This window comes from Stegastes partitus, unplaced genomic scaffold, assembly GCF_000690725.1.
Source record: "Stegastes partitus isolate 25-593 unplaced genomic scaffold, Stegastes_partitus-1.0.2 Scaffold689, whole genome shotgun sequence".
NCBI classification, from domain to species: domain Eukaryota; kingdom Metazoa; phylum Chordata; class Actinopteri; family Pomacentridae; genus Stegastes; species Stegastes partitus.
Window position 1 is genome coordinate 187600 of NW_007578420.1, and position 26837 is coordinate 214436.

The 26837-nt window shown below is 39.3% G+C and overlaps 1 protein-coding gene across 1 annotated transcript in view; it reads left to right on the forward strand.

The window, feature by feature from the left end:
- The window catches only part of peak1 (pseudopodium-enriched atypical kinase 1), a 112906-nt gene that overhangs the window by 12094 nt on the left and 73975 nt on the right, over window positions 1-26837 (forward strand). Inside the window, exon 2 of the mRNA XM_008290649.1 lies at window positions 12473-12582. The gene's annotated coding sequence lies outside the window, so the exon portion shown is untranslated. The remainder of the gene's footprint in view (window positions 1-12472; window positions 12583-26837) is intronic.

The following is a 26837-nucleotide window of genomic DNA, read 5'->3' on the forward strand; positions in this document are numbered from 1 at the left end:
TTCACTGTACTGACACCCAGCAAAGTCTCCTTCTACAAGTTTTGCGGAATGAACGTCTGGGATAGACAAGACACTCAAAACGTTCACTTTCGTTGTCTCCCGAAGTGACCGCTGCGTCTATGCGCGCCGCCATCACCTTAGTAGTCACTTCAGATTGATTTCTTTAAATGTTTCTTCGTTGTCTCCTATGTACAAAGTCATTTTTGCACTGCTGCTGTTGTGGTAGTGCAACATCACACCATCTAATGTTCTTTGGCTGTTTTGTATTATCTGAGTACACTAATGGCCATGTACGAGTGATAAAAATGGCCTACACTGACATTACAGGCTGTTGCAACTGTCTGTAAATTGTTTTCTTACCACACACTGTTGCAAGAATACATTTGCCAATGATTGTTTTAATTGCATCTTTGTCTAATAAGAAAAGGATTCCATATCTTAAGTATTTTCTAGCTTTAAGTCATATAATTAAGTAAAAATACTGATTCTCCAGTGCACAGAAAGGGTTGCTACATTGTTCTGTGATTAATTTACATGTTGTCTTGAATTTGAGCTGCAGTGTTTTCTCTGATCAGGCATCAGGCAATTAAAAGCTATTATTATTATCATCAACATAATAACACAGCAATGAAACAGTATTACATGATGATGATTTAAATATTGATATGATATTGAGACATTTTTAAAAACAATATTCATCAAGTTAGTCCAAAAAGTTGCTATGTCAATGGACTGATCAAAGAAAATCATTCAACATGGGTCATGACTTCTATGTGAATCATCTTTTAAACCCACCTATACTGGATATTGGGTACAGCAAAGAACTATTAATTACCAATACCAGGGCTGCACAATATGTCGCTTTGCCTCGGACGTTGCGTGATGTGCACGTGCAATCTTAACACAACAGGAAGTCTAATATTACATAATTTACTCTGCTTGAATGGTTCTTGAGTGTTTTTTCCCCGCTGTATTTACAAGATAGAGGTTGTTGACACGCAGGTTCCACAAGTGTGCAGCAAAATGAGCAGAAGAGCATGACGCAAACACTGAGAAGTACGATTTGGTGGCGCAAAGAAATGCATCATCAGCTGTATAGAAATGTTTCAGCTACAGATGATGTTGACCAATGATAGCTATCCTATTTGCAGTACCTTGCAATTGTTGCCACTGCACAAGACAACACAACTAATTTTCTTGCCCGGTTAAAAAAAGCAGCATGGAGTTCTATATGACGAGTGCACAGCCAGTCTGAATTTGGATGCCTTTGCCAGTGTTACACCATATAGAAATGTTCCATACTTTATTCATTTTTATTTATTTTTAAAAAAATATCTCTCCACTTTCCTACAAAGCCATGTCAATCATTCTGAATTATAATGTTATTCCAAACAATTTTTCCTCTCATCTGGTGAAAATTCCTGTATTTTTTTTTTTATATTACAGATACATTGCAGAAAAAAAAAAATCTCAATGTCAGTTTTTTTCCCCCACAGTATCATGCAGTCCTAAAAAATGCCTAATATTCACTGTAAACATGCTAAATCAGGTAACATGGAGCCAGTCTTGCATTTGAGACCACACACATGTCCACACCTGCACACATCACATTTCCAAAACTGTCATCATGTATCTCTGAAACAGGTGGAAAATATCCCCTGCATCAACAGTGTTTCTCGGTTTGGGCTTTTGATCTTGGAGAGTGTTGGCACCAGTCTGGCCCAGTGGCGTCTGCTCTAGGGGATTTGCTGTGACAGATACTCTGACTTTCTGACTTTTACACTGGACAAATGTTACCAAACAGGAAAACAGAACTCTCCTGACAAAGGCTGTCCGAGAAGAAATTGCCTTTCTCTTAGTCTCTATGTCTGTTGTTTTTTTTAAATTTTTTTTATTTCCCCCTATGTTGAATGCTGATTAAAAAAACTGTAACGTGATATCTAGTTTTAAGTGCCTCTACACTGTATTGGACTCCATATATGGAAGGATAATCTTCCCCTGCAGGATTGATCTGTGGTGATGTATCTGCACAAGTATTTGTTTGAGTTAGAGCAAAGCCTTTTGTAAGTGGTTGTAGCTACAGTGATGCCAAAACAATTCTGGCCTGCTGAAACTGTGTTGAGAGCACTTTTGGCCATGTTTTAACCTCACTAACTCTCCTAGACTCACCATGCATCTTAAAATAACTTGCTACATGTTGTGCTGAAATCTCTGAGACATACCTTGCTGCTGTTGGGCTTGTTTATCGTAGTGGCGAACCTGAGCTGAGCCTGCTGTTGGAGATTACAAGCCTGGATGAGGGTTACTTATGTGCGGCGGCACTATCTCATACATTAAACTGACACACCAGTTTTTCAGGATGAAGTATGGTAGCTTTTTGGAGGTGAGTTGTGTGAGTCTGCATGTTTGTTGAGTATCAAAAAGGCTATTAGTTACACAGCTTTGCCTGCAGAGGGAAATGTCTTATGAAGTGAGCTTTCTGAGGTTTGATTTTTCAGAGTTTCCTTGTTGCATGAATGTATTCTATAAAGTCTTGTCTCATAAATAACCGAGGAGATGGATGAATGTGGCGGGTGTGGTGCCTCTCTGCAAATCCACACTTAATAATGGCTCTTCCTGACATTGCGAATGGATAAAGCCTTCCTCTACAGCTCTGATTGCTTAACTGGGTCATCGTGACTCACTTATTTCCATCCAAATGTGAGATTTAGAATGCCATTCTTTTGTTCTTACAAGAAGACCTCTTGTCTTTTTTTTTTTTTTTATTGAAGTTTCTAATCTTGTCTTAATTCAGTGATGAACCTTTAATATTTAATGTAGGTTCAGTTACTTTTAGGAACATTGTGTTAAGTGCTTGAAGTGATGTGACTGATAGAAATGTGTTCTGGCAGTGTAGTGTGGCTATCTGATCACATTTTTTATTACAATGTCACATAGCATAGACCATCAAGCAAAATGTATTGGCACTAAATCCAGCTCCAACATCTTATACTGAATAATGTAGTACAAAGTTGGCACATAAGATATTGCCAACAATAGTAATTAATTTTGATATAGAGAATGCAGTAATTTGATCCAAAATCCACTGAAGGATAGTTAGTGTGGCTAGTATCTTAGTATTAATGAGAATTTTTTTTTTAATATCAGGATCTATTTAAAATCATGTCTCTGTTTGAAACATGTCATACAAAAAAGCATGCAAAGCTCATTAGTCACAGTTCTTGCAGTCTTCATGTGGCATCTGTGTAGCCACAGCTCCAGTGTTTGGTTAGTAAATCCATATCATAACCCTGTAATGTATAACTGTGAAGCAACAATGACATTTTTTTGGATTATTGAAAAACTTGAAATCAACACACGTAGCTATCTCTAAGTGCCCATAGGTTTTACCACCTACTAGAAAAAATGGTGGCTCTACATACTGTAAATATTTTACTAATTAACTTTTTAAATTTGTCTCCATATTTGTGTTCGATCTGCTCTGTGCAAAGACAGCCTGCAGTTCAGCCCAATTCAGCAGAGTCAGTAGAATTTTAGATTGTTATTATTTTTTTTACGTTGTTATCGCAATATTAAATCACCTCAATATACTCTTTTGCCAGTTGGTCAAATTTTGGCCAGCAGTCCTGCAATAAGTCAGATCTCCATGAAGGTTGTAATCTTCAGTTTTAGTTTAGTGGTGTTCATTAAACTGGATGGTTATTTTAGATGATGCAGTCATAATGAATTGTATTATGTCATACTGACTAGTGTTTCTATTACTTTTCTCACTTTTTTTTAAGGTTAAATAACAAAATGACCTCTGTGCACAATGCAATACATTGCATCACCTTTGGAATCATACCAATCCTATTGTATTAGATGGTATTACTGTACTGTAGTACTGTACTTGTAATTGGTGTCAAGTCCAGTAGCACAGGCAGGCTTTGACCACAAATGATTCAGCGTTCATCCCTCCTTGATTCCTCAGGGATCAGGAGAGAAGATTACGTTAGAACTGAATAGAATTGAGAGTCATGCAAATCTGTGCAGCTAAAACAGCATATTTACTGGTGAGGAGAAGAACAGCCATACCTTAGAGTATGTGTCACTGGGCATAACAAGGTTAGGACATTATGCAACATTCATGGTGAAAATGCCACCCAGCATTCACCTCCTCACCACTTGTAAACAAACATCCGTTGCCTGACCCTGCCTGACACAGCAAGACTCTTTTCCACAAATAATCCTGTTGGTGCTGCTCAAATTAAATTTGCAGACTCACCCCATTTTCAAGTCACCCAGCTGAGAGAGGGCACATCTCAAATTACCTATTTAACTCATAGACCCTCCCTCGACTGTCTAACACACTACGCAGGCACACACAGCCCATTCAGACTGTGATCTCATTAACAATAATAGTGCATGCTGTATCTCTCTGGTTGTGTAAGTGTTTGTTGTTTGGTGCCTGACATGATCTGGATCACATGAAGATTGAAATGGCAAGAAAACAAACACTCCCATTCCTTCAGATCCTGGCTCACACCCCGGCCCATACCACAGCTATATCAGGCTAGCAGACCAGCGGGGGCTCCTGGCTAAACGTCCTCTTAGGATGAGACAAGTGTGACGTGTCTGTCTGAGAATGGCGTGAAACAGAGCATGTTGCACGTTGAAGAAAGAAGAATTGGTGGTCTTCATTTGGATGAGAACAGCAAATTTGTGGATTTTGTGTTTGAACCGACTGCTTGCTTGCGAAACATCAGTGCGCGAGCGTGTGATTGTGATAACAGGTGGGTGTCCTGCCCAGATATTGGCATTCGGCCATTAGATTTGGAAGGAAGGAGAAGAAGAGGAGGAGTTGGGAGTGTGCTATGATCCAGACGACCGTTGACTGACAGGAACAGAGGCTGTGCACAAACTAGCCAATGAGCATGTGGCTGGCAAACAAGACTCACAGCACAACAAGCTCCGTTATTCAGTTAATGTTATATCTGGACTCAGTACCGGGACCCCATATTGTCAGATCAAAGTGAAAATATAATAAGTTCAAACATAAGTATTGGTTTCTCCCTTGGTTTTTCTCTGGCACAGCTAATGCGCATTAAGGAGGAGTTTCATTAGAAATGTTCAAAGTGTTTGTTTTCTGAAGCAGAGATAAAAATGTAAATATAGAATATAGGCATGTATTTACTCTGGCATGCATATTTCTCCCTTGTGCCAGCACATCTTCTTCCCTCTGGGCGAGTATTAGAGTTAGAACACCTGCACTGACACGTGATGGGGACTCTGCAGAGATCATAGGAAACCCTTTCTGTGTTTGTTTGTTTTTTTGTTTTTTTTTTGAGCATCAGAAAAAGCAAAGAGACTCTTTTGAGGTGGAAAGAGCACTCCAGAGGACTGAGACATCCAGTTTGGATGATAACATTTTCTTTACACTGCTCGTGTTACCATTTCTGTTTAATGTGCCAGCAAAAATGTAAAATGGATTCAGTCGGTGGGAATTGTTTTAAAAAAAAAAAAAAAAGGTGCGATTTTAAAAAAGTATTTCTCTTATTCAGGGTTGCTGTGAACTATTGGGCTACCTGCTCTATTAAGGGGTTTGAATGAGATTAATTAATTGAGTTATTCTAGAATTGTATGCATTTTTCAGTGTTGGTAACTCTGCCAGAAGTGCAGAGGAATCCTTGGCTAACAACCCATTGATGCATTCATGTTTCAAATATATATAAAAAAACAGGCAGTATAGAAATAATTTATTAAATACTTTATTTGGACTTGCACTTGTTAGACACTGTTATTAGAAAACTATTTAAAACTCTGTGAACTGTATACAAATGTGAAGTATAACTTCAATATTAATTTTAAGTATTTGTGTACATTTATGTCCCTCGTGGTGTAACAATAAGATATGAAAACAATTACCATGTATAGACAGGTGAAATATATTATTTTTGAGGTGCTTTTTGAAATTATGATCAGTTTATTATTATGTTATTGAGCGTAAGTGAGTGAACTACTTTTAAGGAGGTTGAAATTGGATGATTATTTAGTCAACTGTCTCTCACTCACACACACATCTGCTCATTAGCCTGGTTTACTCTGTGAAGGGTCGTAGGGGTCTGGAGCCTGTCCCAGCTCACATTGGACGAGAGGTGTTGTACTCCCTGGACAGTTCAACAAATCCACCACAGAGCTAACACAGAGCAGACAGCCAACCATGCATCCTCACACTCACGCTTTCCCTCTTAATTAAAAGCAATCTCCTGTGCACACATGCTCATGAATCCCCTCTTATATCTCTGCTAGTTGAGCAAGACATGTTAATTTACTTTTACTGTATGAGCTAGATTTAGGCTCAGTGTGGAAAGGAGGACATGCATATTAATCAGGCTAAGGTTCCTCATAAAAAGCTTTAATTGAACATTTTTGTCATGGTGTTATTTAATACAGTTCAAAACACATAAAGACTCATAACAAATAGAGAAAACACATCTAGCATAATATCAGGTCAGCGCATGTGCATGTCTTAAAGTGTGTATGCTCTGATCCACTACAACATTAAAACCACCTGTCTAATATTGTGTAGGCTCATGTTGCCAAAACAGCTCTGGCCCGTCGGGGCATGGACACGGGACCACTAGGGGTTTCCTGTGGTGTCTGGCACCAGGATGTTGGCAGCTGATGCTTTGGGTCATGTGTGTTGTGGGATGGTGCCTCTGTGGATTGGGCTTGTTCTGGAATATCCTGCACTTGCTCTGTCGGATTGGGATCTTAGGAGTTTGGAGGCCAGGTCAAGGCTCTTTGTTGTACTCTTTCATTCAGCCCTGAGCAGTTTTTCCGGTGCTGCTGGGGGAAGGCTGCTAACGAGTGCTGATGCCATTAGTTGGGTGTACCTAGTCTGCAACAGTGTTTAGATGGGTAGTATGTGCCAAAGCAACATCCACATGAAAGCCAGGACTTAAGGTTTCTCAGCAAATAGTTGCATTGTAATAAGATGATCAATGTCATCGACCTGGCAGTCGTTTTAATATTGTGGCTAATCAGTGTATGTATGTTGTTGTATGACAAATATTTTTGTTGTTTTATAATCAGTATGTAGTACATTTTCTGTACTGTTTCTATGTGAAAAGTTGCCATATACTGGATATTATTAATTGCACTGTTGCTTTAATGAAATGCACTTCTCCTCCAGAGCACTTGTACTTACATTTACATTCATCAAGAACAAGAAGAAATACATGTGGTAGGTAGTTTTCATTGTATAGCACACGAGATCCTAACCAGCACAAAGCAAAGATGAAAGTGTAACATAGCTGAGTGTTTAATTGCTAAGCAGTGGGCTGCTCTGTTTGGGTTGTGCATTCCTTTGCAGTGCACATTTCAAAGGGACTGCTTGCTGGATTTTACTTCAACACTCTTGATTTGCTGAATTTCCAAAGTGACACCTGATGCCATCCTTTTAGTCCGCTCAAACAAGCAGCTGTCTTCAAAAGGCCACTTCTTTTCCTGTCGAGATTTTAGCTTTCGTAGTCACTTGTACTGTTCATACACATGCCCTCCTCTGGTGTCCAGCTTGCTTTAAACTTGTCAGTCAAACCTTTGTAGGCAACAGAAAACGTGTGCACACGATTGTCACGATTGCGTATGGTGTAAAAATGTGGGTGCATGAGATCCAATGTCTACCAATTTTGTCTTTAATGCTTTAGTTTTTTGAAGAAAAATGACTGGAAGACTGTGGAACAGCTCCCAGTTTGGTGAAGAGATGTGAAAACATGTAACTAGATCTTTGTAAAGCTTGACATTTCCTAAAAAAAAAGTGGGTTCTGTCTTATCAGTAGAGTCCCTCTCCTATTGGCTGTTGGATGATTTCTTTTCAATACCCGTTTTAATGAAAGGACACACCAGTCAGTAGCAGCTGTATGATAGTACTAAGTGTGGCTCCAGCTTGACTGAAGTTATTGAATTCTATTACTGATTCAATATCACAGACATTGACCCTCCTCAGGCCTTTCATTTCATAAAAAAAATCTTGTTCTGGGGTTCCCTGCAAAGCTCAATGCAACACTTTCCAAACACTGCCTCTATAATGACTATAAAGTGAGACATGGAGCTTGCAAGTGGGATATTATCTTCATGATTAGGTTTACAACAGCCTGCACTTTGAATTAAATTCTATACATTCCTACCCTGTATACTGAATACAACATGCTTCAGGGTAGCAATAAAACAGAAACATTGTGCACTTGCAGAAGTGACTCCCCAGGGAGTCTCAGCTTGATCCTGAGTGATGTCTTTAAGCCGCCCTATTGAGTTTACATCACTCCATGTTTTATCTGGCTTGCTGCAAGTGGAGGCAGTTTTAATGGTCACTCCGCGTTTTTCTGTCAAAACCAGTTCTTTGTACCAACTGGAGTTTCTCAAGCTTAGTGAGTTTGCCGTCTCTGTAATTAGTGCCAACCATAAACAACCGGAATCCTGCTGAGCACTGCCACGGGTGGCTGCCCTCACCACGACAATCTGGAGTTTCCCTTTTGTCCTCAGATGTGTCAGATGTAGAGCCAGCTGCCCACCCTGGGAGCCGAACAGTGGGCATTACCTTATGGAGAGAGGGGGGAAAAGAAAGTCGGGGAGTTGGAGGAGGAACATAGATGGAGAAAATGTATAAATATTACTGAAGGAAGAAATAGGAAACATATCTTGTAAACACTGTGATAAAAGAGGATCTCGTTAAGTAACATGTACCCAGGAGACGTCAGACTCCTTTTTTTGTCCTCCTGCAGAATCATATTTAAATATAGTGTCTGATGGCATCTAAATGTGATGCAAGACTTTGGCTCTCAGATCAGATCTGATGCTTTTTCTGCCCTGGCTCCAAGATGCACAATAATGACATCATGGCTAATGTACTACTAGCTCTCCATTCCAGTCATTTGTCTTGTCATTTTGGATTTCATGCTTATTCTTCCACAAATATTATATACTAAGTCACTTGTCAGAGTCTACTTAGACTACAAGATCCTGAGTCTTGACATAATCCTTTTACCAAGGAGACAGAGTGGCTGGCTTATGTTGGGGTAGGTTGAGGCAGACGTGCAAGTCTTTTGTTGATGTTATTTTAAAACAATTTTGGCATTATTTTTGCAATTGATGGTCCAGTTGTTTAACTAGCAACCCTGACAAATGTTTGTGCATTCATAAGTGTATTAGTAAATACATTGTAGAACTTTATGGAGACTGGATTTTCGTCTTTGAAACCTTTTTCTTTTTGTTTGGCATACCAGACTTTCCAGCCACTTGTAAAGGTCATGGTGAACTTGTTGTCGTCTTGGGAACAGGATCTTGGCCTGAAGACATGCTCCATGGACCATTGCAAGCAGTCAGCTGCCTCTCCTGTGGGTTCCCAGCCTATTTAGCCGGGACACACAACCCATCTAGACACATGCCTGTGAGGGACGAACACATGTGCGTTTCATGCAGACATGAGAATGTTTTGTGAACGTCAGGACCACACTGTTTCTATTTCTCATCTGTTAGTGTAATTTGCAGTCTGAAAATGTACTTTATTTATGTAAAAATGTGTGTTTTGGTCACCACAAAAATAAAACTGGCTGACCAGAAAAGAGGGTCTTGCCTCAGTAACAGTGTTGGTCAACAGAAAAAAAATAGGCAGTTCCTTACAATCGTGTTTTTAATGGCAGAAATAGCTGTACACTATTTTTCTTTCAATTAGATCCCTTAGCCATGGCTTGTTTCACGTGAACAGAATTGTAATAAGCTGGCTTGTCAGTGTCTTTGAAACTTTACATGCTTCCAACCTAATACGATAATGTCATATGTGGTTTGGGGCTCAGTTTCCTGCAAAGATTCAGGTTCTGTTGAGCTTGGCATGTTTCCTTCCCATAGGGATCTCTTAGCCTTAGCTGGAGTTGAAGATCAAAGGCCCAGTGCACATGAATGTTGTCCAATGCTCACATCTTAACCTTCAAAATCTTACACTCTCAACTGCAATGCCCTGGCAGGTTGGCTCAGACTTTCGGTTTTGGTTGTGGAGTTATCATTTCCCCGAACTTTATGAATGAAAGATTGTCCATCATGGCTTCATGACAGCAGCTTGTAAATCTGGAATGTCTGTGGAGCCATTACAATACAGGCACAGCTCAAGGAGCGGCTGCAAACTGCAGTAATGCTGTTAGGGATGCAATAAAACAGTTTGCATTTCACAGTAGCAGTGGCGTGGTGTGCTCAGCTCTGTATCTGTCCTGATTACTATTGCTTAACTGCCATAAAGAGACACATGGAGCTGTTTAGCTATCTGCCGACACAAAAATACAGTCGTGTACTGCCCATTAGAGCCAGAGGAAGGAAGTGGTCAAGGCTAAATCCAGGACTAAAAGGAAGCCCAGGGGAGAATTGGCCAGACTCTAGTCATATTTATTAGACTTTTTTTTATTCAGGGTATATAGGGCAATTTAGTCTTTTTACTGCAGTTTAACTTGAAAGTCTGACTTTTATTGGGAGCTTTGGTGTCTCAGTCTCTTAGTTTCTCTTCTGTATTTTTGAGACTGCCGCTCTTTATGTATGCAAGTTTATTCGATTTTGGCTTTCTCTGGTTGCAGCTCCAGAAATGTGAAGATTTGCTAGTTTTCTCTTTTTATGTCTTTGTAAATTGAATGTCTTAGTGTTTTAGGCTGCTGATACCTTACTTTTTTCTAAAATGTTATATAAACAGTCAAGAAATTGAGAAAATACTCTGAAGATTAATCACAAATAAAAAATAATAGTTTGAGTCCAAGCATACATATTCATCAAAAACATGTGGGTTCCCACCTAAATATTGACATGTGTACAACACGCACACCTGCATGTTTTCTCACAGACCGACCCTGTTCACCTCCCCCCGAGCCTCTGCCCACTGCCAGCCAATATTAGTGTTGGATTATACATTAAAGGCCGAGTCATGTTTAGCAAGTGGACCCTCTTAAAACAAAAAATAAAACAGCTTTCAGTGTAAACAGACTCCCACCTCTAAGCCCTTGGCTTTAATAGTTTGGAGCCACTAACTGTGCTCTACACTAACAATTCCTTATATAGCTTGGTTTCTTGCCTGAGCAGACTACAGTATAAGAGGGCGAAACCAGAATGCCATGCCTGCAGGGATGAATTTAGGGCAGGGGAGTGGTTCAAGTCTAATTTCTGTTGACTCATGGCTTTTAATGAGAGTTGGGACGTGACAGTGTTATGGAGAATGGCTTTGGAATGGCTTGTTAGTCTGCCGGCATTATTAATGCACAATGATTTTTTGGCTGGGTGATAAGAATGTTTATGAAGATGATCAGACTTCAAGAGGAGAAGTGTTTTTCTGCTTGGTGCCTCATAGAAAGGCACTGACCACAAAAAGAAACAACTTATCTTATCTGTAACTACTGAACCTGTCTTTAACTCGCTCCAAGATAGCGTGTGATCTTGTTCCTGCACTGTGCTCATGCTGTTAGTGACAATGAGGATAGCTGGATATTAATTTAAGTCCTCCACCTGCTTAAAAGCCACAAACTTAACAGCCAAGTCAGCATTATTTGTATACAATATTTCATACAAAGGTAAACTCATTAGGCTTTACAGTGAAACTTTAAACAGATGAGATAAAAAACACATTTGAATACTTCACATATATAAAATAATCTTTCAGCCACCCATACAATGAATACATACATACATAAAATCTAATGTTTTATACCCCTCTTCCTACTCCTACTACAGAATTCACACACATTACAACAGGCACATACAAAGGCTGCTTCAAATTAGTTTTATTCTCAGTTAAGATCGCTGAGCAGCTCACTCTGCAGGGATGACCATACTGTACTTCCACCTCACCATTCCTTGCCATTCCTCACCTTAGTCACTTTCTCTGGAAGTGCTAGTCAGGCATTAGACTGACCAACCTGCTAGTTCTTTGACAAATGTCTGAACTCTCTCAGCTCTACCTTCTGCTCATTTATGTGCAGCAACAAGTGTTCAGTGGCCCTTGTACTGAAATCAAGATTGTAGTGCAAAACTTTTTTCTCTCTGTTGAAATCAGATAAATAAAAACGGTGACACTTAGAGTCCATCCGTCCATCCGTCCATCCATCCATCCATCCATCCATCCATCCATCCATCCATCCATCCATCCATCCATCCATCCATCCATCCAGCCAGCCATAAATTCATAATTATTTTATTTTTTTATTTTTTTTTAAGGATTTGCTGTACGAGACAACATATTAACAAGTAGCTGGAACAATTAGAACATGTGCAGATCATAAATTATTCTGTGCTTCTCTTGATTTTAGTCCTGTTGTTAGGTTGTCATTTCTAAAAAACAAAAACTAAAAAACTAAAAATCATTTCTTTTCACAAGTCTATATCTCTGACTTCTCAAAAGAAGGGTCTCAAAGGAATATGTCATGGTGACATTAGGCTGACATCTGCCCTCTTCCCTTGTCTGCAGGAAAACTGGCTGCAGCCTTAAGATGCCCTGTGGCTTCGTCTGAATCAGCAAGTCCTGGTGCTTTCAGCCTGAGAATACTGAAGGGAACACAGAACCACATAGCCTAGCAGGTAAGACAAGTCAGAATTTTGGTCTCCTGCTATTGCCTGCGGGGTTTCACAATTAATCATATTAGAACTGCTGGTTCAATTTGTTATGCAGTCTCGTTGTGCACGACAACACTTCCGTCAGTTTCCTCTCTAAGCTACTGTGCATCAAAAACGACAACTGTTTTATACCACTTTATGTGCTGAGGGTTTCTTTATGGAGTTTTCCTCTTTTTTTTTCTAGTTTAAGAGCTTGGCCAGGGGTTGGGAACTATTGCTGTTGTGGCCATGTAAAGGCCATTGAGGCATGAGTAATGCTGGGTTGTACAAATAAATTGCAGCACCACAGGGAAACATAACATCAGTGCACAACCACCTGAAAAATCACTTCAACAAGGCAAGTAAAAAGGCATTATTGACTAAAAATCACCATTCTCAAGCCGGGCTCTTCACAGACAGACTACTTATGTTGTGTTATGCATTCGGATATCCCTGACTTTAAGTAATATTTATAGTAGACTTAGCCTGTTACACAAAGGGTTAGTCATGCTGGCACATGGAGAGTGGAAGGCCATATTGTTTGTTTCAGTTTCTGCCCTCACTGCCTAGGCTGAGGTTTGTTAGTTCTTTGCCTTTGTGCCTGCTTCTCCATAAATCTTCTTTTCTGTGACCAATATTCTCCTGCTTTGGCACAGAACTGCAGCCACGAAGGAGCCAGATTTGTCAAACTGCTTAACAACCTCACCCTGTTAACTTGGCTGTTGTGGGCATGGGTGTGCATGTCCTTAATTTGGTGTGGGTTTATCCAGAACACAGCTGTACTTGGGTGAAATCTGTCCACTTCCACTCAAACTGAGAGGCACAACTTTGTATCACATTGTGAAAGCACTCATGACCAGGTGGAAAAGTCAAAAACATGTCCATGTTTTTTCCCCACACACACACAAACCCAGTGCTGCAAAAACGACTCAGTTGTTAAAGAATACTTTCTTGGAGTTACATTCAAGCCATGTTCAAATAATTCAATTGAAATGAAGTGATTCCTTTTAGTAGACACTCGTTTTCACCTTCTGGGAAATGATTTCATCCTCCCTGACTTCATGACTTCATGAGTGTTGGTATTTCAGAAGTGTAGCTTCACGTCACCTACAAAGCACAGCAACTATTTCTGGACGTGTTTTGTTTCGGTTCTGCTTTGGTAGTTATTGCTACCTCTACTTTGATGACTGGCACTGCTATTTTGTGTCATCTCAGTGCGCTCCTTTGCATTTACTGACAAGATGCTTGTCACTGCACCTTCATACTACATATTTCCATGTTTTTTTTCTTTCTTTTCTTGACACATTTGATCTTATTTGTCTGTTTTGTTTTCCTTGATACTGCATCAGCGGTAGATTTTTTTGCACCAGCAGTCATTTATAGTATTTCTATCTCTATCTATGTGACAATATGTTTTGGAAAAAAATAACAACAGTATTTCACTGTTTCAACATGTAGATATTAAGGGTGTCATGGTAGTCTAATGTAATTATTGTGGAAACATCATGTGCTGTGTCAAGCTTTAATAAGCACCATAGCAAAATACCACATTTGTCTTTAGACAGACTTTGAAATGGCTTGAGGGTAATTGGATTTGCCAGCTCTTTAGCTGAGTCCAGACCAGCCACGACACATAACTCTGTGTTCACAGGCTCTCACCGATGGGCCCCACACCATCTAGTCTCATGGAGGATCAGAGGATCTTTGGGGGAGATTATTTCAGAGGCTTGTATTCGGCATAATTATCTTCAAAATGCTGATTCACTGAAAGTGTCATCATTAGCTTGAATGAAGAACGTGGCATCCACACTTGTTTTTCACTGGGGAACTTCATTAGCGAAGGGTAGGGGAAGGTGGGGGTGGGGTTGTGTAGGATAATAACTATCTATGGAGATGTGTTTCAGTTGCCAATGCCAACATGTGTGTTGTGATGCAAAAGGTATTGACCCTCATGCGTTGCTTTCAGGATTGAACAGAATTAATATGTTTATTTTTGATCCAGAAATTTGAATACTATTCACAAACACCATCCAGTTGATTTCAGAGCATCCTGCTGCTATACACTTGACTCGCCCCTCTCTCCAACAGCTTTCTGTGTTCAAGCAGATGAAATCTAAAACAGAAACTTGAAGCACACAACAAATGAAAACTCCAGTCAAGGACCATCAATTTTCCTCATTTTGAGCTCGTCTTTTGGTTATGATCGTTAGAACAAATGCAGTGTAAACACTTAACTGTAACCTTGGCCCTTATTTTGAACATATTTTGTTATTTTAGGAGCATTTAATCACATTAGTAGTATCTGAAAGGTGTGCTTCACTGTTCAAGAGCAGCTGATTTTGTCAAAAAATAAGAATAAAGCTTTCATCATTGATTATGAACCTTTTATTCAAGTCTTTTTTTTTTTTGTTCATTCCCCAAGCATTGACAGTCCTGGCTTTGTTAGGGATAACAGACATGGACATGTTCAGCAGGAACAGAACTCTCAGATAATCCTTTGTTTTGGGGTTTCTACAGATTCATTATTCTCTAGGCAATAACAGAGCTACTTAAAGTTATGTTCATTCCCACTGGGATAGAGCTGTAATGATCAGTGCCAGACACTGGTCATGTGAAACGAAGTTGTTTAGCTGATCTGGGAGTATTTTTAAAGGGGTTTCCCTTTTAGAAAGATAAATATTAGATTCACATTGTAAAATTAGATATAATAAAGTTTGTTTAAGGGCAGTGGGAATACAGGTGAATTGTAATGCAGGTCTTGTAACAGCCTTTAGATGCTGGCTCTAAAAAAAATTCAACTTCCAAATTCTTTAGTGCAAGCCGGGCTGTGAAGAGGTAATGTCTTTTGTTCTCATGCTGTTCTGGCAGTAGTTTAAAGAAGGATTGTTTCATTAAAAAGATCTTAAGGCTTTCAGAGGGATGTGTGTTTGATTAACTTCAGATTACATGTCCAACCTTATACCCAGATTTTCTCTTGTCCAGAGTTAAAAAATTCTGACAAATAGGGTGGTGAATGAGGAACTCAAAGTTTTCAAACGCTTTCTTCAGAAACTCAATGTTGCATCTAAACATTAAATCTATGAGCAGCTTAGTACGATTCTTGGCAAATTGCAACTCACACTATCATTAATATTCTTTTACCAGTGATATATGGTCTTTTTCTCTGCATAATTTAGCCAGATAATAAAGTTAGGCCCCATTTTCAGTTAGAAAGTCAGTTAACTATTTAAGATAGTCATTTAAGATACTTGATCTGTTGTGTAACCCTCATCTGCATGCAGACTGTAAAACTGCATATCTTATCTGCATCAGCTGAAATGAGTGCTAGAATATCAGCAGTGGCTTCAAAAAGGAAGGGGAACATGGAAATTGGTTTAGGTTTTACCACACTTTCTAATGTTCTGTTTAGATGCCGGTGGCAAACAGAGGCCACTTGTACCACTTTGACTCCCTGTGGGTTTTCTGAGCACTCTGAAAGCCAGTGTATATTGACTGGCAGCATATATGTATAGATCCATCAAGATTACACACTGTTGACTCATGAAAGCTCTTTAAGTTGTTCTACTTATTGATTGCTGCATTTCCCCACTGCGATTGTCCTTGATAAATGGATTAGAATTTGTCCTGTGCTTTCTACCTCTAGAGTTACCACGTCAACAATGTTCACTAAAAGTGCCCTTGCTCTCTAGCTCCAGCAGTAAACAATGTAAAGTTTTCCCATTAGGACCCCATTGATAAGGTTTAAATCAATTAGGCCACAGAAAGTATCTAGCTTCCTGGAAATGTAGTGTGAAAGTGGAAAAAGCTAGACCTAGCCCGTCCTTGAAGCCCTTCATGTCAATGGAGGCAAGGTCAGTGGTGATCAATAAATAGTAGGCATCTAAAACATGTATTCCCATCACACTCCGGCTCTGCCTCTCTCTCGGTTTCTGACTCTCCCCCACTAAGTGGACTGTGGAAACAAGCAGCTGTCGGAGTTCCCATCAGAGTACATCAGACAGCAGAAATGAATTTCACAAAGGGAGTCGCAGACGTCTGAAACGTCAATATGAAATGATCCGGGGGTCAGCTTTCTCTCCATCCATTTCTTTAACTATTATTCAGAGTGAGTCTCTCAGGTATAACCGGCCACTCTAAAATATATTCATTAGAATGGCACGCTTAGTTATTGGCACATTTTTTAAGAATGACAAATACTGAGTCAGGCAGTTTTCATCTACAGGATTTTAGCACCGTATATAAAAACTAACAAAAACATGAATTCCTACAATACTGGAACAAAAAATGACAATGACTTGTTTCTACTTGTTTCTTTACTGGCCTACATCCCAAGAACAGATCAAATGTTTGAATTAATTTAGTTTCATGACTTGCTGTTGGAACAGATCAAGCATTAAAATGGTGTCAGGTTGACTTTTGAATCTTTTAGGTCCAACAGCATTGATAGCTTTAGCTAGGCTATTCAGAAAGTTTGCAGACGGGTGGGTGGCAGTTTCCCCTAACTTCCACCAAGCTGTGACTACACGCTGCCTGCTATAGTTATCCCAGGCCTGTTGCAACTTAGTTATGGCAGGAATGTGCCATTGCATGAGAAGAGGTCATCATTCCTCATGGCCTGCCATGGCTCTCCCCAACCCTTAGTCAAGCCTGCCAAGATATGGACATGCTTTCCCACGCACGCAACCATGCTCCTCGCCATCAATGAAGAATGTTGATATTTATTATGCAGGGAGTCTAGCTTTGCTTTATCCTGGCTCTTTGGAGGAGATATGAGTGTTAGCATTTTCTTTGAAGCTGTACTTTCTCATTCAGTCTAGTTTCTAAATAAATCTATGCTCTGCTTTGTTGGCATCAAAATTAATATCTCGTTTCACTTCAACCTGCCTAACAATTTGTTGGCCTCCACAATTAGTTTTTTTTTTTTTTTTTAAATCTCTCTTTTCTTTTTTGATCTATGGCTCACGCAAAGCCTCCAAAATGCCACCGTGCCATCTCCAATGTATTGCGCTGCAACTGTAACCGCATCACTTAAGCTGCTTTCACACGTGCATCTTAACCCACAATGGCCGCGCAAATTTCTGTGTCACCCGTCACGTGGGATTAGAAACTGGAGTCAAATTTCTCAGTAAGATGCTCTGAGTAATAAGCTAGCTTACCACATTCACTGTAAGGATTTCATCTCTGGCCCAGGTGGAACAAAAACAGAAAGATTCGTAACTGAAGCATGTCATTTTTTCATTCATGTGATGCATTTTTTTCTGCTCTTATGCTAAAGACAAGCATAATAGTTATAGTTTGATGAACCCAATAATTGCATATAGATTTAATGGAATAGGTAAGTCATTTGTCTTCTTGGTATACTCTCAAAAACACGTTACGTTGCAGCTGTACGTATTATTGTCAATCATCTGAACGTAAACCAAAGATAATGATTAATTGCTGTATCTCAGTAAAGCTAATAACAAAACCCACTGAATTGCAGTCACATAGCATCATACAGATTGAAAACTAGTCTCTTTAAAATTGCATTCGTCTTTTTGGGTTTTTTTTGGCCAACCTGAAATCAGGGTATCGTAGAGGCGGAAAGTCCCAGACTTTTGAATACCGATCTAGTTACTGCACATGCTGTCATGTAATCTGTGTGTCACATTTATTAGCCACTAGTCTCCCCAAAGACTTTCAACTTGATCTGAGCCAAGCCCTTTCCTCTGACCACCTATTGTTTCACTGTTTGGTCAACCTTGTCTTGCCTGGCTCTTCAAACAGGCTGAAGTTTCAGCTGTTCACCCTCTACCCCTGCCCGTGTGGTTGGCGCTTTGAAGATGGAATGAGAAATTTGACTTCATGCTGTGGAGTTGATACAGAAGTTAAAATGAAAAAAAAAAATGTAAAAGAAGTGTCACTGTTTTCCTATTGAGTTATACCTTAGACTGTCCCTGTCTGAGAGTGGCACTGAACTCTTGCTTGATTTCAAGAGTGGAGTCTGTTGGTACAGAACTGCACCCCAAAAGCAGTATCAGTCTACTTGTAAAACTAAAAAAATGTTTGATCTTATTTGAGTTGATGATACTGTAAGTGGTATGTATATTTTGTTGTTGTAAATCTCACTTAAAGAGGCTAAATGATAGCGTTTTTTTACACTACTTTACTTGGAGTTCTCTGTGATTGTTAACATGACAAGACTGTTTTGTGAGGCTTTAACATGAGGACACTTTGACTACATGTTGTAATAGCCTTATATGGGTATAATAATATAATACTGAGTTTGATTTGTGTTTTTGCTTGTTTAAAACAATTTAAAAGGTTTTCTATATGCCACCTGCAGTGTTTAATCTGTTGGTTTCAAATAGGGATGTACGATATATCGGCGACCACATTGGTATTGGCTGATATTAGTGTTTTTTCCGATATATAGGTATCGGTCCGATAAACAAATTTAGCTGATGTGAAAAAACGATTATTGTCTAACATTAGCGCCTTCGTCTCTACATTTGATATTGCTGCTATTTCACAGATGTTTTTACTTCAATGGTCCTGGACTTAAAATATGTTTAAATATGTTTTACTTTTGTTACATAATAAAGAAGACTATGTGGTCTAATTTGGTATGGGATTCTTTTGAATCATGTTCACGTTCTCACAGTGCTTACTCATACTCATTTTTGTGTGAACAAAAATTGAATATCGGCATCGGTAATATCGGTTATTGGCAATATCAGAATCTTAATATCGGTGTCAGCCAGAAATTTTAATATTGTGCATGACTAGTTTTAAGATAACATCTCTTTTTGACTTTACAAGGCTCATATTTTTAACCACTCTTGATAAAGTTTAGAAAAAGTGCCAATGAAGAGTATATAAAAAAAAACTGAAGCATGTGATGCACAACAACATTAAAAGACGTTCTGTCCCCATTTTGCATCAGGCACTTTTCAAAGTATATCTTCCAGCAATTATTTTAAGACAGATTGACAAACAGCAGACAGACTGACAGAGTCTTACTTTTACCGCAGGAATTGTGGGCAGACACACAAACTAATACATGATTGATATCACTCAGTATTGGAATTGATGTGCCAGTCTAGATAAGGAGAGACTGAATGCCGCCTGCAAGGGATTTATCATCCTGTCAGTTTTGAAGGGATTTAGCTGCTATTAGGATCACATTATAACTTGAAATAGCACCTAAACACACATCACAGCACACCAAGTTTATTGACAACTAAGGAGCTATACTGTTGAATAGAACTGCTGTGAGTATATAATCTTGTTTTACTGGAAGGAGGTTTTGAAGTCCTAGAGGCTCTGTAAAAGTTAGGGTATGATCTGTATACATGTCTCCCATTAAAGAACTTTCTTGAATTTTCATGGAAAGGAATAGGTAGATTTCCCCTTCCTTTACGGTCTGCAGTGTTACTGTATGGCCCCACTGTCACAGTCCTATTTAACCTGTATCATGTGAAAATACTGGGTCTGACTGGTGTAACTTCTGAACATCATCATTGGGGTTGATGCTGAGAATGAGGGGACTTGAGTTTCAGACTCTTGCGTTGTTGTGACTACTCTACACCCGGCCAGACCTGGTTCATCCCACCCTCTATTGCATGTTGTTTCAGCTGTGTTTACATGCCAGCTCTGTGAAACTTGAAAGGTGGGGTGAATGCCTTCCTCTGTACGAGACTTTTGACATCTGTCAAGACTTAACATCATTCATCTACCTTCTGCATGATGCAAAAATGGCAGACTTAAGCTAATACACGCATTGAAAACATGTTTATGCAGTTTTTCCTGTATAAATGTATTCGATGGCATTTCTATCCAAATGTACAAGAACCCCCATTTTCCACTGATGCTGTCATATAATATTTCCCTTGACTAAAGTAAACTATAATTTCTGAGACGCGTGCATCAAAATTCCCTCTGTGTCCAAATATTTAAAAATATTTTGATATTTCTCATGGTTTTTTAAGCAATCATACGTAATCATGCAAGTTCTCTAAATGGAAGACGCTATAAGCTACAAGTTTGTTTTATGGAGTACTGAAAGCTTAAAGCGACTGTCTTGTGTTTGTTGTCTCAGTAATGACGTCTAAATTAGATAGCTGCACATCATTATATTGTAAACTCAGGTAAACATTAATGTATTACCTAACTGAAGTGAAACTAATTTTGCAGTGGACTGAAAGATTGAGACTACTCTGTAGGGTAAGTTCTTCATGCTGACCTTCCACTTTGCATACTTTACATATCTCTTTCATGGCAAATAATGGAAGCCAATTGGTCATCTAGCAGAGAAGAAAAGCATCTATACTACATGCATTATTGATGAGTATGAAAATGGAGTTCTGAGCTAATAGCTAATCTTTCATCTGTGGTGTACAGCACATTCGCTATCCTCAGACCATAAGAGTCCACTCGGTGGTTGTCACCCACACTGCTGCTCTGTTATTGATCGCTTTCCACCCTAATTTGGCCCATTTCATGCAGAATAATGTGTCATCTGTATGCAAGTAATGCAGACGACCGTAGACCCTAGAATTTTAGAAGAGAAGAAGGCAATATGTGGCGATAGTTGGCCTCAAAGTATGTATGCATGGTCACCTAATTTCTGGCATTTTTGTTAATCAGACAATATCCATTCCCTGTAGGAAGTGAAACAATGACTGATCATCAGTTGCATAAAACCTCAGCAATGCATCTCATATCTACAGGCCCCTACAGCAAAGTCAAACGTGGGATTTGGAAGAATTGAATTAGACAGATTCCACTGGCATTAACCTCAGCGCATACAGTTAAATGTAGCATTACTCAGGCCAATTTGATTTGTTTTGCCTGTGCTTTTGTTATTTGCATTTTAAGCAAGTGTTCTAGTTCATCAAAGGCTTATTGTGCTCTGGTGTGGAATTGGAGTAATTAGTCAGTCAATGTTAGTTTTAGTCTTTGTTGGACATGAAATTAACCTTGACAGGAGTGTTTGCAGGGGTTGAAATGAAAAAAAAAAAAAAAAGAAACAACTAATGCCTCTGTGTAGTTTGTGTTGTTTATTCCAACACACAAGAGTTTGTTGAGGTTAATTCTGTATGCACCGCCAGCACTGCAGTCACTGAGGAGCTATTTTGAATATTAACTGGTTGTACTGGGATGCGTCAGTTGAGGATTTCACTGAACTGAAAGTGGAGTAACAAAGCTGATGGAACACAGTCGCTGATTAGCCCTGCTGAAAGGACTGATGGAAGAATATCACATCAGGTAAATTCTGTTTATCAATCATAGTTTCATAAAGCCTTTTAGTTTAAGCAATTATGACATAACTGGTCATGTTTATAAGAAAGAGGGACAGTTGTGAATAACGAGCGTCTCTGACAAAGGCAGAACCCAGGTGGGTTGTGTAGTGGTAATGTCATCAAGATGTTAACAGTCAAGCTGTGTCAGTGTAGGAAGGAAGGAGGGATGATTAAGACAGAATGATTACCCAGGGGATTTTTACCTATTTTTGGTTCTACTCTTGCACTACTAGAACAACCCTCATAAAACCGAGCTTATTTGGATTTGAAGTCTTTGGTGCAAAGTATTGGCTGTCACTAAAAAGATCATTTTCTGGTGCCACATATGTCTTGCAGGAACTCTCCGTAGCTCTGAATACAAATAAAATGTCCTAATTTCGAATATGTGCAATGACACTATTTGGATTAAAATACAAACTTGGGTATAAAGTCGGATTAAATTGAGAAAAATACAAGTCTGTCATTTTAAGACCAGTAATTGCAACATTCACTTGACAATTCACAGCAACACTGATGTCATTATGATGATGATCATTAAAGGAATGTTAGAAGTATGGATTCAGGGCTGAACCCTATACACCGTTACCGTTTCTCAAACCCTTAAATTCAGAAGTCGATGTATTGCAGTTAGTTTACAGCTCATTCGTACTTCCTACAAAGTTAACTGTCAGTTTTGAGGAATGTAACTGCAGGTCATGCCAGCAGGCCCCAGTTAATTGTCATGTTTAAGAGAATAGCTGGAGGCAGACTAAGATATTTAAATGAAAATAACTTTCGTCAGTCTATGGCTGCAAACAGTGAAAAAGCCTGCAGCATATGATCACATACTCTAACGAACCCTTGAGAGAAAGTTGAACCCAAAGAATGCTTTTACTTCTGGAGGGACAGTGACTGATTTGTGAAAATGTTACATAAGCCCCTCCGTTGCACCTCATAAATGCTAATATTTTGATTGTTTCCTTCCAGTGTCACAAGGTAATAACTTTCCATCCATGGATTGATAGTCTGTCCCCTTTCTTTGGAAATGCCGTGCGTTACCCCTTGCCAGAAGGCCCACAGAGCCGAATCTGTCTTGTGATGCCAAATGGCCAAAATGAAATTAGATTTTAGAGAGGTTGGTGGGGTGACAAGGGAGAAAGTGGAAACTATTTTAGGAGAGAAAAGTGGGACAGGGTTAAAAATTGACCAGAAATCGAATATCTTATTCAGTATGCCACCAAGGTGGAAAAGAAACTTTGAGCAAAATAAGGTGCATCTCACATGAAGTCGTGTGTTCATTGACGGAGCCTTTTGCTGACCAGCCTGTATGGAGCGGTTATTGGAAGGGAAACGACCGTTGCAATTTTTAAAAAACGGAGAATGCTTTCATGATGAAAGATGAGACAAAGGACCGAAGCTTCCAAAAAGATTTTGTCTTCTAAATGTTGTTAAAATATTCATGTAAAACACTTCAAAATGCTTTTTACGGGGCATTAATTCAAACCATGTCTTACTTTGATAGAGATAAAGCATGGTTAAAACTCACATTTGTGCCCTATTTACTGAGTTTAGTAGAATGTTTCTCCCCATTTGCACAGCTCAGTAGAAGTTTCAGGGCCAATTCATGGTTTATGACCGATGCAGGCTTTGAATATGAATATACATACTATAAGGTACGCAGCCCTCTGCTACACAGACAGTTGCATTACCCAGGGCTCTCGTGGATGTTTCTAAAATGCTTGCTGTGACTTTGCCCTTTTTAGAGGATACAGCAGCTAAAGATTTGGCTGTAACACAGTGTCAATGGTTATTCCTGATGTGTGCCAACCACTGTGGAATAGCCTGCAGCTGGATTTTCATGCCTTCTTGTCCCAAACTCAGTGGGCGGATAGAGCACAGGTTTTCTGTAGAATTTAAACTTTCTACTGTGTTTGGGCTCATTGTCAAGCATGTAGCCTCCAAATCTATGCACCTCCGAAGTTTTTGATGGGAAAGCATGATTCGTCCTTTAGTCTTCTGTCCATTTGCACTGATGTTTTGGACGAAGGAAGGACCTTCCCAGTGCTTCACCCCTACATCCACCCTATGTCCACCCATCTACTGTCTGGATAGTTTAAATTGAACTTATCACATACCTCGAGGATCAAAGAGGGAAGGAGACACTATGAGGACGTAACAAGAAAAAAGTAAATGAAAAACTCAAATTGTCAAAAATAGCCGTGCTGTTTTTCTTTGGAGATGCCATGGATGCATGAACAGCAGTGCTTCATTTCCACATTAATTCAGTTAATGGGTCATTACTTGTAGTTCTGTACTGTACATGCAGCAGCTCACTTGGCAGCTTTGTTCCTTCATGTTGGTTTATTCAGAAGTCGTACTGGCTACAATTCTTTGCTTTATTTTCCTTTATTTGCGTCAGGATTATTGTGTTATCACTTAGTTTATACCTGTGGCTTACCTTGACCTAATACCTGCACTGAAAAGACCCAGTTTCATATTCCACTTGGTGTTGGTCACATGACACTGCGCAGTGCTTTAAGCTCATCATGACAATTCAAAGGGTAACATTCACAGCAGCCCGTTGGTGCATTGTTATGAATCCCTTAACCCTGTCAGGTTGCAACGTGATATTGCTCTTGAAGCCTTCATCGCCTGATCCGCGGTTCTGGCTGCGTTGTGGGGTCTTGTTGCTGCATGTCTCTCACAAGCTCAGCTGTTGATGGAATGCAAGACGGGCAGAGTTGAAATGTTTCTCGTCAGACTGGCATAGATGTGCGAGCATCAGAGTGCAACACAACGGAGTGCGACTAAGCATGTCTGCAGAAGCTTTTGGAAGTTTCTCTAAAGTGGATTTGAACTGTGTCTGATGTATGTGTATGGAAGTAACAGTTTGCAGTGCTTGGGATTTAGAAAGGGTTTGTGTGCACAGTAACAGTAAATATTGTGCAATATGATAATTGTGTTGATGCATGAAATGTCTTGTATACTTTTCATGTTAAAATGAATGAGAAGACGCTGAAAAGTATAGCACTTGTTTGTTCTTGTCTTAGCCCCCCTTTTTTCCCCATCTCAACAGACCTGAATTAAACACATATAATATATAAATATATCTGCCAGCATTAAGCTGTATTCTGAAAACTTGTTTATTTTACAAACAGTTCTTTTAGTCTCTACAGCTCTGCTAAAATTCATGATCCTGCTTTCATGCCGATCAACAGCATAACTACGAGTGACTTGCCTCGTTATTTGGTACCTGGTGCATATTATGAATTACACTTCAAAGGGCTAATTCTGGCCCGACATCCTAAAAATAGAGCTGAGCGACACGAGGCTGTAAAACACAGCAGGGATTGCCTTTGCTCACTGTTCTAATGACTTCATTTCTATGCATTGGGAGCAGCACTGATGGATTTTGATGTCTTGCTGCGTCTCGTGATGACTCAGTCTTCACGTCTATAGCACTCATCACAAGGGTCCAAGTGTTCTGCTCGAAGACAGCCACGTGACTTTTTAATGAGTATTCAGAAATTGACATAATGACATGCCTTCTGAGCAGTTTCTTTTTCTCATTACCTGTCGTTCCCACTGCTATCCATTACTGTTTAAAAGTCGAAGACAGATGCAGCTTTCTTATAGCAGAGATTACACAGGAATCCTTTTACTTGAAATTCAAGCTGCAAACCTGGCAGTTTTTGGTGAGATTTTACCTTTTTTTTTTGCATGAAAAATATGGCACCTGCATACATATTAATCCTGGTGTGTATATGACACATTAAAACAACTGCGCCTTTTTTCTCCCTATGTAAACTCGCTCACCAGTGGCACATAGTGATCCTTTAGGATGTGTTGGTGTCCTTTTCCCCAGCACTGACGTGACACTTTTGCTCCCCAGGGACCTCATTTACAAAAATTGAACTGCTGAAACATCCATATGCCACTTCCCACAGAAAAGTTTGGATATATAAAAATAAGCTTGAAAGAAATGTAAATACCTCCACCTGTATGGAAAACCCAGTTCATGGCCATAAATATTTTTGAGTGTTGAAATATTAAAAGCACAGATAGTGACATAGTAAAGTTTCATAATGGTCCTCTCAGGAGGTTTAATTTTGTTAAATAATCAAACAAGTAATCATTTGTAATCAGGGCCAGCACTGCTATGTTGCATTGTTGCTTGTATAGACTAATTATTTCTTAAGCTCTTCTCTATTTAAAGAACAAAAAATAAAAATCTTAACCACATTACATCTGTGATTCATTATCAGACTATTATTAAACTATTGAGCGCATGGCGTTGGCTCATCACCACATTTCCAAAACCTCAGAGCTCAGATTAGAGGGTGTGCCTGAGTGATGACAAAAACAATGCCAGGATGCATCAAGATAGCAGACTGTGGAAAATCTCTTTTGCCTTTCCTCAATAGAAAACTTGAATATCCTAAATTTATTTTTTATCTCTACAGAATTAACTTCTGAAATACATCAAGCTGCGTTAATGCCATTATAGAATTGAGACAAAGTGTTAATAGTATGAATATTTCACTAACTGCAGTTTTAATTAGTTTTCAAATGAGTCACTTGAGTGAGAACACTTGAGTGCTGCCAGGCGCGCTGGAGATGCTGTGGCTGCTGCCACTCTCTGCTTTTCTAACCACTTCAAAATGAGACACCTGTGTGCTCATGGATTTTGGACTTGCATGCAGTTTGTTGTATTAACAGCTGCTGTAGACATCAGCCTCTCGCTTTTTGTGTTGTTTATTACACTGCTTTCGTTCTCCACAGGAACAATAAGCGCTGTAATAGTAATGAGACGTTTACGTTGATCGTTTGTGGTTAATTGCCATACTCTGCATGTTTACAGGTTGGTTATGATTTACAAAGAAACAATTACATGGAGAAGTGCATGCAGACAGTTTAATAAGTCAAATATTTTTTTGGCATTAGAGATTTTTATCTTTCGCACACACATAAACTTTT